This window comes from Lathyrus oleraceus, chromosome 6, assembly GCF_024323335.1.
Source record: "Lathyrus oleraceus cultivar Zhongwan6 chromosome 6, CAAS_Psat_ZW6_1.0, whole genome shotgun sequence".
Taxonomy (NCBI): Eukaryota; Viridiplantae; Streptophyta; class Magnoliopsida; order Fabales; family Fabaceae; genus Lathyrus; species Lathyrus oleraceus.
This window is the reverse complement of record NC_066584.1, coordinates 105,842,945-105,863,542: the sequence shown is the minus strand read 5'-3', so window position 1 is coordinate 105,863,542 and position 20,598 is coordinate 105,842,945. Positions and strand designations below refer to the sequence as shown.

At 38.2% G+C, this 20,598-nt stretch overlaps 1 pseudogene; it reads left to right on the top strand.

Annotated features, from left to right (window-relative positions):
• The window catches only part of LOC127094242 (uncharacterized), a 42,805-nt pseudogene that overhangs the window by 13,675 nt on the left and 8,532 nt on the right, over positions 1 to 20,598 (top strand).

Below are 20,598 nucleotides of genomic sequence, written 5' to 3'. Positions count from 1 at the left end.
TTGGGTTGAGACTTTGTGTGGGTTTTTATTGAATAAAACCCTTGAGGTTTTGTCCTCCAAGATATGGGGTTTTCTGCACTAACCTTTGCTTCACAGATTCAGCCGAGTGAAAAGTTTAAAGAACGGAAGGTTCGGTCAAACAAGTAGCGGTAAACGGAGGATTGTGAAGAAAGCTTAGAGTTCAAGCAACTTGCGTTCGAAATCAGTTGATCTGAAGTTTTGTAGAACGAGGCGTTCTTCCAATAAGGTAGCGTTAAACGGAGGTTCATTCGAAGTGCTTGAAGAACTTGGTTCAACTCGAATCAAGAGGAGAGAATAGAATAGGATTTGCAACAACTCTAGGGGTTGATCGCCAGTGATCATTTGTTCTCTTGTATTGACTTTGTTGCAATGTGTTAATAAAAACATCTCAATTCTAGATTTAAAATTGAGGGCAGACGTACCCTAAGCAAGGACGATAGGGGAACTGCCTCAACAAATCCGGTTTTGTTCTCTATATCCCTTAACTCTTTAAATTCTTCATTAATTATTTTCTGTGTGAAATTAATCGTAAAATCAATATCGCTTGATTGATGTGCATATCAACTATTTGATAAATTGTTTGAGTAAAATTCTGCACATTCAACTTGAGTGAAATTGATACTTGGTGTGAAGTGCACACCAAGTGTTCGACAAAATTAATTTCGCACAAACTTAGTAATATTTTCCTTGATCTCTTATTGTGTTGAGCATTATTAAAGGTAACGATATCAAGGATCATATTAGTTAATTGATTGATTTATATAGGGTTTAATTTTCTCTATCTTAAGTAATTCCACTCGGTTCACGTATATCTAATCTTTCCATTAATGGGATCGTTTAGACGATTTCAATCTAGGGTGCTTCCGCAACCATTGAAAACATTTTTAAAAAGCGCTTAATTTCAAAACTGATCTATTCAACCCCCCTTCTAAATCGGTTCTATCGTCTAACAAGTGGTATCACGAGCGCCGGTTATTCTAGTGCTTCGCATATAACTTTTTAGAAAATGAGTAACGATCCTAAAGGGGCGTACAATAGGGCGCCTATTTTTACCGGTGAAAAATATAGTTATTGGAAAGATTGTATGCGTATCCATATCAACTCTATTAATAGGAAAGAATGGAAAGTCATCCAAGATGGTCCTATAGAAATAACCATGACCAATGCGGATGGCTTTGTTGTACCTAAATCGGAAGCACAATGGAATGAAGAAGATGAGAAAAGGTACAACTACGATTAGAAAGCTAGAAATATGCTCATTGCCGCTTTAGGTGTTGATAAGTACTATAGGGTTTCCCATTGTACTAGTGCTAAAGATATAAGGGACTCATTGCAAATTACCCATGAGGGAACCAATGATGTCAAACTAGCTAAAATCAACACCCTAACTCAAGAATTTGACCTTTTTCATATGGAAGATGGTGAAACCATTGCCGATATGCAAAAAAGATTTTCTCATCTAATCAATCGGTTAAATTCTCTTGGTAGAAATACCCCTAATGATGTTGCTACTAATAAAATCTTAAGATGTCTTAACAGGGATTGGCTACCAAAAGTCACCGTGATCAAGGAAGCCAGTGATCTAAGAACATTGGACATGACGACATTGTTCGGCAAGCTTCAAGAGCATGAGCAAGAGCTCGTGAATTTTGAGAAACATGAGAAGAATCAAAAGAAGGAGAAGAAGGAGAAAGACAAGAACACCGAAAGGAAGTCTTTTGCGTTAAAGGCTTCAAAATACAAGTCATCCACCAATGATGTGTGTGAAAGTGAGTAAAGTGATGATGACAAAGATTCGAATGAAGACATGGGGTTGTTCGTTAGGAGGTACAACCGATACCTTGAAAAAATGAAGTCCAACATTCGGACAAATCTTGTCAATTACAGAAGGCAATCAAAATTTCCAAATCGAGAGGAAAGCAAGACAAACAAGTCAAAAGGATCATGCTTCAATTGCGGAAAGACCTGTCACTATAAGCCGGAGTGTTCCTTATTGAAGAAAGACAAAGGAAAAGACAAACGCCATAATAAACCAAGCAAACCTGGAAGAGCATACATCGCATAGGAGAGCGATAGCGAGCCCTCAAGCGATGACAACTCAAGTGATGAAGAAGAAATTGTCAATCTTTATCTTACAGCTCATCAAAGGAAGAAAAAGAATGTAAGTCATTCCAAATATGATCATACTGATAAAATGTCTTATGCTGATTTGTAAAATTCCTTTAGTACTCTACATAATGAGGCCAAGGAAGCTTTTAAACGCTTGGCCTCTAATAAGAAAATTTTCAACCATTTAGAAAAGAAGATTTCTGATTCTGAAAAGGAATTAGAAACCCCCAAGAAATATATGATAGAGGCTACTAAAGGCAAAATGGAAGATGATAAGGGATTTTGGTTTAGATGGGGTGGATGTGAAACCTGTCATATTTGGCAAAGAGAGGTTAGAACTCTCCAAGCTAAATTAGACAAGGCTTTACAACCCAAAGTTACCTTTGTTATTGATCAATCACACTTTAGAAGCAATATGAATAATCCTTATCAAAAATACACTTATGTAGTTAAGGATCAAGCTAGCAAAAGCAACTTTCATTCGAACTTAAATTGTCTATATTGTTGCAAAAAGGGACATACTATTGTTAAATGTCGATTTAGGAGATTTCTAGTTCCTAAAGGAATTTTTAATAGTTGCCCAAATGCAACCAAAGTTTCACTCACACACTAGGACCCAATGAAAATTGGGTACCTCCTTCCCTTGTTTAAATTTGTAGGTGGAATGTCTTGAGGATACGGAGAGAACATGGGTTCTCGATACTGGATGCTCAAGACACATGACGGGTGACTCTTCCTTATTCTTTGACTTTGTGGCTAAGAAGAAAGGGTTTGTGACCTACGGTGACAATAAAAAGGGAGCTATACTCGGAAAAGGTAGTGTAGGTAATCCCTCATCTACTACTATCTCAGATGTCCTATTAGTTGAAGGCCTTAAGCACAATCTCATTAGCATTAGCCAATTATGTGAAAAAGGATATAAAGTCTCATTTTCAAAAGACTGTTGCATGATTGAACATAATGAAAATAAGAACGATGTGCTTAAGGGTTGGAGGGAAAACAATGTATACATGCTTAACTTGAATGAAGTATCCTCGACAAGCGCTAAATGTATCGTCTCCATGAGTGAAGACTCGTGGCTTTGGCATAGGCGATTAGCGCATGTCAACTTTGACTTGCTTAACAAAGTTGTATCAAAAGATCTAGTAGTTGGTCTTCCCAAAATCAAATTTTCAAAATATCACATATGTGATGTGTGCCAAATGGGAAAGCAAACAAGGTTATCGTTTAAATCTAAAAATGTTGTTTCCATAACGAGACCTCTTGAACTTCTCCATATGGACCTCTTTGGGCCATCTAGAATTAAAAGTCTAGGTGGAAACTACTATGGTTTTCTCATAGTGGACGACTACTCTAGATTTTGTTGGACTATATTCTTGGCAAGTAAAAGCGACATTTTTTCTACATTTGAAAATTTTGCCAAGATGTCTCAAAACAAATTGAACACTAGTATAGTTACCATTCGAAATGATCATGGAGGTGAATTTGAAAACCACCTCTTTGAGCAATTTTGTGAAACAAACGGAATTGATCATAATTTTTCTGCTCCAAGAACTCCACAACAAAATGGAGTTGTGGAACGTAAAAAACCGAATTTTAGAAGAACTTGGAAGAACTGTGATCAATGAAAACAACCTTCCTAAATATTTTTGGGTTGATGCCATAAACACGGCATGCTATGTACTGAATAGGATAGTCATTCGTCCTATTCTAAACAAAACCCCTTATGAATTGCTAAAGGGAAGGAAGCCAAATGTTTCACATCTTCATATCTTTGGATGTAAGTGCTTTGTGTTAAACAATGGTAAAGAAAACCTTGGTAAATTTGACTCAAAAGCTGATGAAGGTATCTTTCTCAGATACTCTCAATCTAGTAAATCATATATATATATATATATATATATATATATATATATATATATATATATATATATATATATATATATATACAACAAAAGATTACTTATTGTTGAAGAATCAGTGCATGTTTCCTTTGATGAGTCTTATCCAAAAACTATCGGAGAAGGTAGTTTTGTTAATGGTGTAGGTGTATCTTTGGAAGACATAATAAAAGACCACGAAGAAAATCGTGTTGACACCCATCCGGAAAAAGCTGAGGAGGAGCCGGATCTTAATTCCAAAAAGAAAGAGGAGGATCATTCCATCAATAACAATGACCTTCCTTTGGAATAGAAATCTTCCAAGGATCATCCCATTGATAATATTCTAGGAGATATCTCAAAGGGAGTTACAACACGGTCTAAGATAAGTAGCTTTTGTTATCACTTTGCTTTCGTCTCTCAAAATGAGCCTAAAAACTCCAAAGACGCAATACTCGATGAAAATTGGTTTCTAGCTATGCAAGAGGAACTTAATCAATTTAAAAGAAATGAGGTGTGGGATCTTGTTCCCCCTTAGCGAAACCATCGAGTAATCAACACTAAATGGGTGTTTAGGAACAATTTAGATGAAAACGGAGTCATAACTCGCAACAAGAATTGCCTTGTTGCTCAAGGGTATAACCAAGAGGAAGGCATAGACTATGAGGAAGCATATGCTCCGGTTGCCCGACTCGAGGTTATACGCCTTTTGCTTTCCTATGCTTGTTTTAAAATTTTCAAGTTATTTCAAATGGATGTCAAAAACGCTTTCCTTAACGGTCACATAAATGAAGAGGTCTATGTATCTCAACCTCCCGGATTTGAAAACCATGAGCATCCAAACTATGTTTATAAGCTCAAGCGGGCTTTGTACGGCCTCAAACAAGCCCACAGAGCATGGTATGAGTGTTGTAAGACCCCAATTTTTGACCCTAAGATCCCTCATGGCATCATATCATATCATTGCATAGCCTCAAGGATCATTGGACACCTTGCTTCCTTCCCTGTGGGTGGGATCTTTCCTGAGAGTGGTTTTGGATCACCAGGCATTGCTTGCATTATATATCATTGCTTTTCTTGTTTAATCACTAACCAAAAAGTACAAAAATATGTCATTAACCTTTGTTACTTGCAACTTAAGTAGTCAACAGGTCAAGGCATACCAAGTGAATCCTTTGTGCAAGATATGAGGGTTCCATTGAGATATGGATCATGTGATCATTATATTTGAGCTTATATAAGCTAGAGGTTCATTTTGGAGCAAATTTCCCAAGTGGTTGAAGCTCAAATTCATCAGGCATTGTCAGGTCATCTAAGGACGAATGCAAGTCAACTAAAAGTCAACTGAAGGCTTTGAGTGTGGGAATTGAATTTCTTCATCCCATTCATGTTCAAACAAGGCCTATTCATCATGTCAAACACCTACATTGAAGATTTTGAGGTCAAATCAAAAGTTTCCCAAAATGGAAGACCTATAATTTCAAGTTTCCAAAAATGGAAAGTTTTTGGACCAACTTCAACTCAACTTTCCAACATCAAAAAAGCTTCAAATGAATTTTTGTCCAACATGAAAGTTAAAGATATTTCTCTCCCATTTCCAAAAAGTCCAAGATCATGAGCATCTGATGAATGGTTGAGGAGATATGGTCAAATGATTGCCAAGTGTGCATGGAACTTCAACAAGCCATAACTTTTGCTCTAAAACTCCAAATTGAGTGCCTCTTTTTGTATTATGCTCCTCATGACCTCTAATTTCCAAATCCATTATCACATTGCATGAAATTTCATCACATGACCATTTGCTCATTCATGCTCATTTTGGAGGGAAATTTGCAAATTTGAATTTGGTGCATCATATGAACAAAATACCATTGCCATTATGCTTATGAGATGATTTTAAGTGAAATTGATCATGCATGTGGTACTGTTCACGTCCAATTCTCCATGCACCTCCACACTTTCCAATTTTGGTCATGCACCTTATTTTTGCTAATCTTTAATTAACCAATGCCTAATTACATTTTCGGTTGGATTAACACATGGTATAAATGCTAAATCATAACAGAATTGTTCATAACATCACATTCTAGATCCAAAATTTCTCTTCCCTCCAAATTTTTCTCTCCATTGAAATTTGAAATTCTTCCACATAACACTTTGATTTTATTGCATATTTGTGTTCTCTGATCATCATTGAGTGCAGATCAAGGTGTGGATCGAAGGTTTTGGTGAAGAATTAAGCACATGAAGCTCAAGAACATGAAGATGGAAACTGACTTTTGAGCTAGATCCAAGCATCTCCAAGCTTCAATTCATACATCAAACGTCATAACATCATCTCAGGACTGGATTTGGATACTTGCAAGGCCTGGATTCTGCAATTTTCAGTGACTGCTCTTCAAGAGGTTAGGTTTTCGAGTCTCTTAATTATCCTTTTTATGTGCATAATGTTGTAGAGCTTCTCATGCTAAGAATTCTGGTATAGATTTCATAAAATTTGGTTGAGAAATGGTTGAGTTATGTTGAGTAGAAGTTTGGTAGATCAAAATGTTTTTCTTCTATTCGCATTGATTAGGAGGAATTATGTTGATTTGAGCCTGGATTTGGAAAGTAGGATGCAAGAGCTTTCGATTGGTATACTTGTTTGTGAATTCTGGAAAAAAAATTGAACGCGTGCACTGTAGCTCCGTCGTCTTCGCGAAGAAGACGGTGGAAACCACCGCTAGCGCCTCCGTCTGCAATTTTGTGAGCTGGCTAGGGTTTTTACAGCGTGTGCATCCACGCAAGCGCTTGTTGGCCATTCTATTGGCCTATGTTCCTTTGACCGCTTCCACATGGCCTTTGACTCGCTGACTGTAAGCGCCACCTCATTAATAAAACTACTGCGTTTTGCCTTAGACCACCCTTCGATTCCTGGCTATTGCATTCTGTGGTTTTATTTTCATTTCAAGCGCATTTTAATTGCTACCGAGTTCAATTCTGGCCGGTTCCACATTTTCAAATTAATTCACATTTCTTCTTTCCCTCCGATTATCATGTACATATTTCACATTTATTTCAAATATTTTCATCACATTTAAAAAATCACCAAAAATAGAATATGCATCCAATTAATTCCAAAACTTTTGCTACATGTTCATATGGATGTCTATTATTTTGTGATGTTGATTTCATGATTTTATCATTTCTGGAATTTTGAATGTGATTGATTCTTTGGACATGTATGCAAATGTGATATGCTTCATTCATTCTATTGTGAAATGCTCAATAATTATCCAAATGCCATGAAATTTTACACACTGATTCCCAACATGTTGCATGATTTTTGAGGCTTGGTTGTGCATTTTTAGCATTTTTCATCTCTGTTTTAGACACATGATTGCATGGTGTGACAATCTGTGTCACACAATTTGATGTCATACTTGTGCATTTTCATTTCTAGTTCAAATGAACTCTGTTGATTCTAATTTTTGGCATGATGATTGTGTTTGATATATTGTATGCACATAAAAATTTCCATGATTGTTTGATTCATTTCTGTTTTAATATGGAATTTTGATTCTTGATGTCCAATTGTGTGCTTTGAAATTGTCTTTGCCATAGCTTGCTCATGAGATGACTTTGCTTGATGCTTTTGACTTGGTCCTTTTTAGGACATATTCTTACTTGTTTAAATGAGCTTTATGTTGAATATTGGTTGCTGTTTTGACTTTTTGATTTACCTTTGACCCTAGGCTTTGCCCTAGGGGTTTGTACTCACAATTTGAGCTTTGCCTTTCAGGTTCAAGCAATTAGTCCTAGTGGATGATGTGATCTTCTTGCTTGAGATACAATTTGCTTTGTTTAACTAATTTTGGTTGTGTTGTAGGTCCTTGGGTGGCTAACTCACTTGAATGAGTGCCTTTTCTGACTTGCATGTTGTGTATATTGGTTGTCTCACTGTTGACTGTCTGTTTAGTTTGTCTGAATGTGAATATTGACTTGTTTGATTTTCTTACAGGTACTTTAGTAGCTTTAAATCATTACTTGAGTTGCTTTGCTTTGCTTGTGGTTGGTTTACCACTTAGGTAATTTCTCTAACTCCATGTAGTCTGGAAGCCCTGTCGTTTCTGTTTGGCAGACATTTGGCTGAAGTCCTCCTTAAGAGGCAATGTCTGTGATTGTTTATATTTGTGCCATGTACTTCAAGTCCTCCTAAGTGAAGAGGCAATTGGCAGATAGAAGGGATGTGCAATCCATCCCCTGCTATTCAGTTGAGTCTTTCATCTTGCGTGCACTATGTGTTGATGCATTTTGAATAAATACCCAAAATCTTGTATATAGAGTCAGTCATTGTGGAATAGAGTTCCTCATTCTGGACTCCCACACCTTCTTTGATTCAAGCTCACCCAGGCCAGGGTTAAGAGCTATGAGGTCTAACCCTCATCTCCCATTTCATCTGCTCACCCTGACGGTCAATGTCAGTGGTTAAGAGTCTCAACACCCATAAACAGTATTGGCTTGTTTGTCAAGGTCGATATGACCCCTTGACTAATGCCCAACTTTGATTGAGCCTCTTGGTTGCGTATAGCGTGTGATAATTGATTGATGTGTTTGCTTGTTTACTTACTTGTGCATCCTTCATGTTGCTTTTGCATATTGTTTGCATTTTGTCTTTGCATTTGTTATTAGCTTTGTTTGAGGAGTCAGATGTAAGACCATTGATTGGCTATCTGTTTCCTATTCCTTTCGGGGAGCTGGATATAAGACCATTGATTGGCACTCCATTTCCTTTCTTATGTTGTTTTGAGGAGTCAGATGTAAGACCATTGATTGACTATCTGTTTCCTATTTCGTTTTATTTTGTGGAGTCAGATGTAAGACCATTGATTGGCTATCTGTTTCCTGTGTTATGTTTCTTTTGTGGAGTCAGATGTAAGACCATTGATTGGCTATCTATTTCCTATTTTGTTTTGTTTGAGGAGTCGGGTGTAAGACCATTGATTGGCTATCTGTTTCCCATGTTGCTTTGTGGAGTTGGACGTAAGACCATTTATTGGCACTCCGTTTCCCATTTGTTTTCGGAGTTGGATGTAAGACCATTTATTGGCAATCTATTTCCAGTTTTGTTGCTCTCTTATGAGACCTTGCTTATTTGCTTATTGCTTTGTGTTGCTTAATTCCAAAGGAACTTCCTTGAATCATTTCTATGATTTTGAGAAAGCAATCCTGCCTGTGGCTTTGTCCCTTAACCTTAACCCTCACCCTTTTGTGATTAACCTTGAACCTTGTTTTCATCTTTAACCCAAACCATAAAACTTTTGTGTAAATATTTTCACTTGTTTTCAAAACTAGAAACCTGGGCCTTAAGCCTCTGATTTTCAAACTTCATTTTCACTAATACTCATTGTGAATGAACTTTAATGTCAACTTTGACTTCATTTTTTGTGAATAATTCTAATTGGTTAACTCCACTCACTCAACTGCTTTTGTGGCCTTGTCCACTTTCTTAATCAAGTTTTCATACATTAGCCATAGATCTGAATTATCATAGTGGTTGATGTAAATCTCACCACATCCTTAGTGATTGAATTGTAAGACTTCCATGCTTATTATAGGGTTAACCCCTCACTAGCGTGTTGAAGCTGTTCTCGCATGGTGGATTGTTGGTTCAGGTTGAGTTTTCTCCCGTTGATAATGAAAGACCTTAAGGCTTTTGTTTAAAAATCAATCCATTCACTTTTTGGAAAATTTTTAGCCGAACTACGGCATTTTGATCCTTATCTTTCATGAAAAGGTACGTACGCAATGGGTTCATCCATTCAAACACAAAAATAATAAAAATTGTATATTCTTTTCTCATCCCTCCAATCAATGTTTGCACAAAATAATTTCATAAACAAATAATTTTACAACAAGTTGTGAAAAGGGTTCCCTAGGAGTACCTAGGATGCATTGGGTGCCTAACACCTTCCCTTTGCATAATTACCCCCTTACCCAGATCTCTGTACCCTTTTTATTAGTTTTCTTTGTAAAACTTCTTAGGCTTTTGTTCGCTTTCTAGCCATTCCTTTGGATAAATAGAAGTGCGGTGGCGACTCTATCTTTGTATGCTTTGCTTTTGATTTAGTCAATAAATCATTAAGTGACGAATACACCGCTACAGAAAAGTGGCGACTCCACTGGGGAATAAAATCGTTCCTAGTGGGTTTGCCTACTTTTCACACTTGTTGTATTATATTTGTTTATGACATATTTTTGTGCAATTTGGGATTACTGTATTGATTGTAATGCTTGAATTGCTTGATATATCAATTGCTTGCTTGCTTGGTGATCTCTGTGAGATGAGTTCTATACTCGAACTCGAGTGCACCTTATGATAGGAGAATGGCATAGTCTCGTCGACTTGTGTGGAGTTATTCCTTAGCAAGTTGACTTGCGAGTCCATTCACTTGGTGGAGGTCATGTTGGATTAATGATGTCACACAAGTCATTTGTGGTTAGGCATTATTCTTTCAATATGCGCCGTAGAAGCCAAGGACCTTAGTTTACCAAGCCCATCTTGGCCTATTTTTAGGACGTAGTGCGGAGGTCGTTCAAATGTCAGATTTGATGCGATTGTTACGCGATACTACACTCATAAGAGTCTCTCTTGAGAATATTTTTGGAATACGAGTATTCGTTCCTCCGATAATATTCGAAAGATGGGATGATGACTATGGGAACCTCTGGTAGAACATGTTCGGCAGGTTTAAACCATAGTACACTCCCTTTGGGTGGTTCTTAACCGAGACTCCATGTTCGTGACTCGCAACAAACCTGTGATTCATGGTTGATCCGTTCACACCTCCTTAATATCAATGGAACTTGTGTGTTGATAAGGTGTAAACCATAATCCACCAAAATGGATGATTGATATTAATGATGGTTGAACCGTTCATATATTGTTAATATCAATGGAACTTGGGTGTTGATAAGGTGAAAACCATAATCCACCAAAATGGATGATTGATATTAAGGATAATATGAGCCATCCCATGACCTTTGTCTGGTGTGCTTTGCTTGATCCTTGAGTGTGATTGTTGCATTCATGCATTCATGCATTCATCTGCATCCATATCATCAAAAAATAGGAATTTTTTTCCAAGGAACTTAAGGGGTTTCTTTGCAAAAAATTTCAGACATGGAAAGACAAAGAATTATCCAATGAGATATTTCCATATGCGATAAAATGATTAATATTTCAAAGTTTGCAAATAAAACCCTCGAGTTCCTTTGAAATAAAAACAAATCATGTGCACCAGCATTTCATGCATCATTTGCATAAGCAGGTGTCGTTCTCAGCCTCTGGTCCTGTGGTCTCAGTTGCTCTTCATTTATTTTGAAGACAAGCTGACTCATCGGTACTACACCAGAGCCAACTCTTCCGGATTAATGGATCATCTTGAGCAAGAGAACCGTGAGCTCAAAGAGGAATTTGACAGACTAATTGCTTTTGATGGATTTATTCCTGGTTAGCCACTTGTCTTCCTTCTCATACATTGATGCTGAGGATGAAGTTGGAACGCATTTCCAAGCTTTATCTATAACCGAGCCTGTTGAGAAGAAAACTCCTTCATTTGCTTCCTATCGAGATGCGAAACTGGCCATTGAATGTGGTGCAGTTGCCGGTCTAGGAAAAATGATTGAGCTTGAAGATAACAAATCCCGGGCTGGCATTGGCTATTCTTCTAGGGTCTTCAACGACAACGGATGGTTCAAGAGTGGAGGTTTCATCCACGTCAATCAAGCTGAGGAAGCTGCTGCTATTCTGGAAGAAGATGCAGAGGATACTGACAACTTTGTCATCCCTGGCGGGATCTGCCACAATTGGGTCGTTGTGGATGTTCCTACGGTCATTCATAAGTCAGCGTAATATGTTTGCTTTGTTTAAAAACCCTTCTCCCATGTCAAAAGGAGAAGTGATGACATTGTTGGCAACATTTAGTACAATGACATTTCATTCAATAAATGCATGTTAAACATTTGTTTTTCCAATTGTTTTCACTTTTTGCTTTTTGCATGAAATTGGTGATCACAAAAAACCCTAAAAACAAGAATAAAAACAATCTTTTCATCTGCATAATGGTTTGTTTGTTTAAATTCTAAAGTTTTTCATTATCCAAAATCATTATGCAGGTTAATTCTAAAACCCATTGAACATAATGATCCAACGCCATCTCCCAATTTTGAATTCCCTGTATTCGAAGCAGAGGAAGATGATGTTGAAGGGATTCCTGATGAGATTACCCGACTTCTTGAGCAATGAAAAATAGATCATTCAACTGCATCTCAAGAATCAACAGAACAGTCAAACTGGGGCATTACAAATGTAATCAAAAAAAAGAAGAGGGTGAAAAAACAAAATCAAAATCAAAATCAAAAAAATCAAAAAAAAAAAAAAATATTCAAAAACAAATAAAAGAAAAATGATACCCTCAAACCCCTAGTTGGCTGATGCTGAATGGATTCAGAGTCGTTACGACCAACTGAATTTAATTGAAGAGAAGCGATTGACTGCCATGTGCCATGGTCAGTTATATCAGCAAAGAATGAAGAAAGCATTCGATAAGAAGGTCAAGCCTCGTGTGTTCCGAGAAGGTGACCTTGTGCTCAAGAAAGTTTTGTCTTTCGCGCCCGATTCCAGGGGCAAGTGGACTCCAAACTATGAGGGTCCATATGTTGTCAAGAGAGCCTTTTCAGGCGGAGCTTTGATGCTTACAACAATGGATGGGGAGGATTTCACTCGTCCTGTGAATTCATATGCAGTCAAGAAATACTTTGCCTAAAAAGAAAAACAGAATAGCTTGCTAAGTTGAAAACCCGAAAGGGCGGCTTAGGCAAAAATGAGCGTCTCGGTGGAAAACCCGAAAGGGCGATCCAGGAAAAAATTAGAGACATGAAAAAAAAGTATATTTGCATCCCGCTAGATTGAGTACCTCACCCTGGGGCAATCTAGGCCAAAATTAGGGGTTTGGCAAGTAACTGCATCCTGACAAGACTTTCTGTTTCACAGTCGTCTTTTCGTCAGAGATTCTCGCTCAGTCATCGTCAACTGAAGCTTCAAATACATCGGATTCAATTTGGTAGAGAAATGGTCATTATGTTCAATGTAGCCCTCTTCCAATATATATCACCGATTTCAAATTTGTACAGATCTATGGAGTCTTGCCATTTGCAGACTACCATTCCATCAAATAAATTTGAGCTTTTAGCCAATTATTTGCACTCTTATTTGTTTCAATTCAACAAATGTTTTGCATGTTTTAATTGATAAAATGTCATTGTTTTAAACAAACAAAACTTTTCATAAAATTGTTATTAAACAAAGTGAACATTCACAATGATGAAAGGATACTTAAGAAACTCTCAGTGCTCTCCCAAGGGTGGCATGATTTCCAACAGGGTAAGACTTTTGTTCATATTCCTGGCATGGCTGTATCCTCTTTCTCCAGATTGTTGTTGGGGTTTTCTCCCCAAACAGAGCTTCTGTTGAGATTTTTCTCCCCCAAGCAGGGTATTTGTTGGGATTTCTCCCGAACGGATTTTTGTTGAGCAGAGCCTTTATTATGACTCCTCCTCATTCAGAGTGCTTATTGAAGACTTCAACTTTCCTCTCCAGCATTATTCTCTCCCCAGCATGGGTGCTTTTCTTTGGAAGATTCGGTAGTTGGTGGGTTGACATCCCAGTACTTCGTCATTTCCTCGGATAGATCCCCAGCGGAGTTGCTGGTATGATGAACTTCATCTATGCTACCTATCCCCATCAGAGATCTGGTTGCTTCCTGGTATCTCTGATTCCTAGCGTGAGTTGCTGTTGTGGCGTTTCTGCCTGTGCATTGAACTCTTTTCTCCGGTTGTGACTGACGATCCCTCCGGAAACCTCTTGAGGCCTTCCTCTCCTGCAGAGATTTGGTGATTTCCTCATATCTCCGATCCCTAATAGAGTTGCTTGTGTGGCAGGATCTATTTGTGTGATCTTTGCTCCCTCAGTGGGTTTCCCCCAGTGGAGTTGTTTGGAGTTGCTTTTCGTGGCAGTTTTCGCCAGTGCAGTGAGCTCCTCTTTCCCAGCTGAGACTGATGATTCATCCTTGCAGATGATCTTTGTTTTCCTGATCCCGTCAGAATTGTTTATTCTCTGGTGATCTTGGCTTTCTCTCCTGTGGTGTAGTACCGGGCGTTTGTTTCCTGGACCTGTTTGTGTTAGATATGTTTGTTTTGTCAGCATTCATCGAACATAAATCAAGCATATTCATGCATACTTTCAACATTCAGATATTCATGTTGCATCTTTTTGCCATATATCTTTTTGTTTGTTGTCTCCTGCTAATTGGTGATATAGATCTCTCCAGTAGATCTCTCCAAGCAGATATCGGGTGCCTAATCTCTCAATATAGAGTCAGCCCCTTAAGCAGAAAGTGTCTGTCTTTCCTTCTGCAGTTCCCCACTGAGTTATATCCTCGTGGATGACGGTTGTTTCCATTTCCTCCCAACACATATATTGGGATGGGTTTCCCTATTGAGCTATGTCCTCATTAGGATGAGTCTTGATTCAGTTTTCCTTTTTGGTTTGATCCTAAATTGGCCTTTTTTCAACTGTCTCTTGTGCTTCCCTGTGGAATAAATGAATATTTGCTCAGTAACCGGCAATCATTCACTTTATCCTCAGCGGATTTTGTGGCTTCTACCCGGTAACCGGTAGTTGTAAGTCCTATCCTTTGTGGCCTTCTACCCAGTAACCGGTAGTTGTAAGTCCTATCCTTTGTGGCCTTCTACCCAGTAACCGGTAGTTGTAAGTCCTATCCTTTGTGGTTTTCTACCCAGTAACTGGTAGTTGTAAATCCTATTTTCTTGCTCTTCAGTAGAGTTTGTGGTTTTCTACCCAGTAACTGGTAGTTATAAACCCTATTTGTTTTCCCCGTGCGGAGTTGTGATCCTTTCGCTCCCCACGCAGAGGCTTTGGTCTTCTACCCAGTATTCGGTAGTTGTAAACCCTACTTTTTATCCTCATCAGAGTCGTGGCTTCTACCCAGTATTCGGTAGTTATAAGTCCTTCCTTTTTGGTTTTCTACCCCGTATTCGGTAGTTATAAATCCTACTTTCATCCCCTAGCAGAGGTAACCTTTGTGGTTCATCCTGGTTGATGGCGGATTTTGCGGTTTTCTACCTAGTATTCGGTAGTTGTAAATCCTATGTTGTTGTTTTCTCCCTATCGGAGTCTGTGCTTTCCTGTGGAATAGATGGATAAATTGCTCAGTAATCGGCAATCATTCTCTTTATTCTTAGCTGAGTCTTTGGTCTTCTACCCAGTATTCGGTAGTTGTAAATCCTATTTTCTCCCCTTTGCAGAGTTAACCTTGTTGTTCATCCTAACCGATGACGGTTACTCGTCTGTGGTTTTCTACTCATTATTCGGTAGATGTAATCTCCTCTTTGTGGTTATCTTCATCCAGTATTCGATGTTGATCTTTCCTCACCCCCCTTCTGGGTAATTGCTCTGAGTAAGCAATTGTATCCCCAGCAGGTCTTTTCCCTCTTTCTTGTGGATAATTGTCGTATGCTAGCAATTTTATCCTCAGTGGGTCCTTTCACCGTTTGTCAGTGATTTGTTCCCCGGATCATTGATTTTTTATCAATGCATCCCCAGTGAGTCCTCTTTCATTTACCCTTTTGTTGGTAATGATTGTTGCTCCCTTTGATTGGTCATCATTATATACCTAGTTTTGGTATCCCGATGCCTTTCTTTTCGGATGATTTATCCTTTATTAACCCAGTAACCGGTTGTGGATAATCTTCCATGCGAGTGTATTATCTATGTTCTGACGGTAATAGATAATATATCTCATGCACTCTTCAGTCGAAGCCTGTTGTGTTTCCCCAGTCGAGTAAGATTCGTGTTCCCTTGCGGAATCGAATATTCATTTCCCCCTTTTTTTTTAGTATATCTCCCAGTAACCGGTGATATGTCTCTTGGATAATTGTCGTATGCTTGCAATTTATCCCTAGTGAGTCATCTTTCGTCTACCCTGTTGTTGTTGGTAACGATTGTTTCTCTTTTCGGTCGGTCACCTATTATATACCCAGTAACCGGTATCTCTGGTGCTCCTCCCATGCGAGTATATTATCTATGTTCTGACGGTAATAGATAATATATCTCATGCACTCCTTGGTCAAAATCTTTTGATTGTTTCTCCAGCGGAGTAAGATTCGTATTCTTTGTAGAATCGAATATCCATCCTTTAACAAGTTTGTGTTTTGCTCCTTCAGGATGATGAGTGTTTTGGCAGTAAAAACCAATTCACGTTTTCGGTCGGTCACCTATTATATACCCAGTAACCGGTATCCCTGGTGTTCCTTCCATGCGAGTATACTATCCACGTTCTGACGGTAATGGATAATATATCTCATGCACTCTTTGGTTGAAGCCTTCTGTCCTTCCCCATTTGAGTAAGATTCGTTTTCCCTTCGCGGAGTCGAATGTCCATCCTTTAAGTCGATTTGCTTTTTCAAGCCCTCCTTTCGGATGATGAGTGTTTTGGAAGTAAACCCCAATTCACGCTTTGGTTGGTCACCTATTATATACCCAGTAACTGGTATCCCTGGTGTTCCTCCCTTTCTGCTCCCTATTATGACCTTGGTCCCCTGTGGAGTCAGATTTTCCTGAGTTGATATACCTTTTTCAGGTCTTCCTCAGATGTTTTTGGTTGATTGATATCTCTCACCCTTATACCGGTCTTAGATATTCATTCTTCCTGAGCTTGTTACCCAGTAACCGGTAACGCCTCATCCTTTTGCTTCCTCTGGAGAGTCTTTGTTAGACATTTCCCCAGCGGAGTTTCTATTGTGATTCACCCTTTTGCTGTATTGGCGTTTTCCCCAATATATGCAATTTTCCCCCAGCAGGGAGGTTCTGTGTGAATCTTTCCCCAGCCTGAGTCCGGATTTTGATCTGAGGTATCCTTTGTGGATAGTTTTGTTGTATTGGCGTTTTCCCCAATACACGCATCTTTGAGTCAGCTTGAGTCTTTCCATTGGATTTGGTTTCCTTTGGAACTCTTTTCCCCAGTGTCAGTCCTTTACTCCCCAGTAAAGTCTCCAGTTTCAAGTCGTGTCCTGCTCACGCATTCTTTTCTTTTTTCTTATCCCCATAGGAGTCCCGTCAGAGTCTTTGTTCCATTAGGAAGTGCATCATTCCTGTGGATTTGTCTTTTCTCCTGATTTTTCTTTTCTTCTTTGTGGACCCATATTTCCCACAGAGTTGTTTGTTTTGCATTCATACACTTGCATCATGAGGTCTCTTAGAGACCAAAAATTTGTCTCTTTGTTATTATTTAAGCCCATTCTACCGCGTCGAGATGAAGATTTTAACCTTCACTTCTCCGGCTAGAATGACCTTAAATAGGGGCATCTGTAAGACCCCAATTTTTGACCCTAAGATCCCTCATGGCATCATATCATATCATTGCATAGCCTCAAGGATCATTGGACACCTTGCTTCCTTCCCTGTGGATGGGATCTTTCCTGAGAGTGGTTTTGGATCACTAGGCATTGCTTGCATTATATATCATTGCTTTTCTTGTTTAATCGCTAACCAAAAAGTACAAAAATATGTCATTAACCTTTGTTACTTGCAGCTTAAGCAGTCAACAGGTCAAGGCATACCAAGTGAATCCTTTGTGCAAGAGATGAGGGTTCCATTGAGATATGGATCATGTGATCATTATATTTGAGCTTATATAAGCTAGAGGTTCATTTTGGAGCAAATTTCCCAAGTGGTTGAAGCTCAAATTCATCAGGCATTGTCAGGTCATCTAAGGACCAATGCAAGTCAACTGAAAGTCAACTGAAGGCTTTGAGTGTGGGAATTGAATTTCTTCATCCCATTCATGTTCAAACAAGGCCTATTCATCATGTCAAACACCTACATTGAAGATTTTGAGGTCAAATCAAAAGTTTCCCAAAATGGAAAGTGACCTATAATTTCAAGTTTCCAAAAATGGAAAGTTTTTGGACCAACTTCAACTCACCTTTCCAACATCAAAGAAGCTTCAAATGAATTTTTGTCCAACATGAAAGTTGAAGATCTTTCTCTCCCATTTCCAAAAAGTCCAAGATCATGAGCATCTGATGAATGGTTGAGGAGATATGGTCAAATGATTGCCAAGTGTGCATGGAACTTCAACAAGCCATAACTTTTGCTCTAAAACTCCAAATTGAGTGCCTCTTTTTGTATTATGCTCCTCATGACCTCTAATTTCCAAATCCATCATCACATTGCATGAAATTTCATTACATGACCATTTGCTCATTCATGCTCATTTTGGAGGGAAATTTGCAAATTTGAATTTGGTGCGTCATATGAACAAAATACCATTGCCATTATGCTTATGAGATGATTTTAAGTGACATTGATCATGCATGTGGTACTGTTCACGTCCAATTCTCCATGCACCTCCACACTTTCCAATTTTGGTCATGCACCTTATTTTTGCTAATCTCTAATTAACCAATGCCTAATTACATTTTCAGTAGGATTAGCACATGGTATAAATGCTAAATCATAACAGAATTGTTCATAACATCACATTCTAGATCCAAAATTTCTCTTCCCTCCAAATTTTTCTCTCCATTGAAATTTGAAATTCTTCCACATAACACTTTGATTTTATTGCATATTTGTGTTCTCTGATCATCATTGAGTGCAGATCAAGGTGTGGATCGAAGGTTTTGGTGAAGAATTAAGCACATGAAGCTCAAGAACATGAAGATGGAAACTAACTTTTGAGATAGATCCAAGCATCTCCAAGCTTCAATTCATACATCAAACGTCATAACATCATCTCAGGACTGGATTTGGATACTTGCAAGGCCTGGATTCTGCAATTTTCAGTGACTGCTCTACAAGAGGTTAGGTTTTCGAGTCTCTTAATTCTCCTTTTTATGTGCATAATGTTGTAGAGCTTCTCATGCTAAGAATTCTGGTATAGATTTCATAAAATTTGGTTGAGAAATGGTTGAGTTATGTTGAGTAGAAGTTTGGTAGATCAAAATGTTTTTCTTCGATTCGCATTGATTAGGAGGAATTATGTTGATTTGAGCCTGGGTTTGGAAAGTAGGATGCAAGAGCTTTCGATTGGTATACTTGTTTGTGAATTCTGAAAAAAAAATTAAACGCGTGCACTGTAGCTCCGCCGTCTTCGCGAAGAAGACGGTGGAAACCACCGCTAGCGCCTCCGTATGCAATTTTGTGAGCTGGCTAGGGTTTTGACAGCGTGTGCATCCACGCAAGCGCTCGTTGGTCATTCTATTGGCCTATGTTCCTTTGACCGCTTCCACATGGCCTTTGACTCGCTGACTGTAAGCGCCACCTCATTAATGAAACTACTGCGTTTTGCCTTAGACCACCCTTGGATTCCTGGCTATTGCATTCTGTGGTTTTATTTTCATTTCAAGCGCATTTTAATTGCTACCGAGTTCGATTCTGGCCGGTTCCACATTTTCAAATTAATTCACATTTCTTCTTTCCCTCCGATTATCATGTACATATTTCACATTTATTTCAATATTTTCATCACATTTAAAAAATCACCAAAAATAGAATATGCATCTAATTAATTCCAAATTTTTTGCTACATGTTCATATGGATGTCTATTATTTTGTGATGTTGATTTCATGATTTTATCATTTCTGGAATTTTGAATGTGATTGATTCTTTGGACATGTATGCAAATGTGATATGCTTCATTCATTCTATTGTGAAATGCTCAATAATTGTCCAAATGCCATGAAATTTTACACACTGATTCCCAATATGTTGCATGATTTTTGAGGCTTGGTTGTGCATTTTTAGCATTTTTCATCTCTGTTTTAGACACATGATTGCATGGTGTGACAATGTGTGTCACACAATTTGATGTCATACTTGTGCATTTTCATTTCTAGTTCAAATGAACTCTGTTGATTCTAATTTTTGGCATGATGATTGTGTTTGATATATTGTATGCACATAAAAATTTCCATGATTGTTTGATTCATTTCTGTTTTAATATGGAATTTTGATTCTTGATGTCCAATTGTGTGCTTTGAAATTGTCTTTGCCATAGCTTGCTCATGAGATGACTTTGCTTGATGCTTTTGACTTGGTCCTTTTTAGGACATATTCTTACTTGTTTAAATGAGCTTTATGTTGAATATTGGTTGCTGTTTTGACTTTTTGATTTACCTTTGACCCTAGGCTTTGCCCTAGGGGTTTGTACTCACAATTTGAGCTTTGCCTTTCAGGTTCAAGCAATTAGTCCTAGTGGATGATGTGATCTTCTTGCTTGAGATACAATTTGCTTTGTTTAACTAATTTTGGTTGTGTTGTAGGTCCTTGGGTGGCTAACTCACTTGAATGAGTGCCTTTTCTGACTTGCATGTTGTGTATATTGGTTGTCTCACTGTTGACTGTCTGTTTAGTTTGTCTGAATGTGAATATTGACTTGTTTGATTTTCTTACAGGTACTTTAGTAGCTTTAAATCATTACTTGAGTTGCTTTGCTTTGCTTGTGGTTGGTTTACCACTTAGGT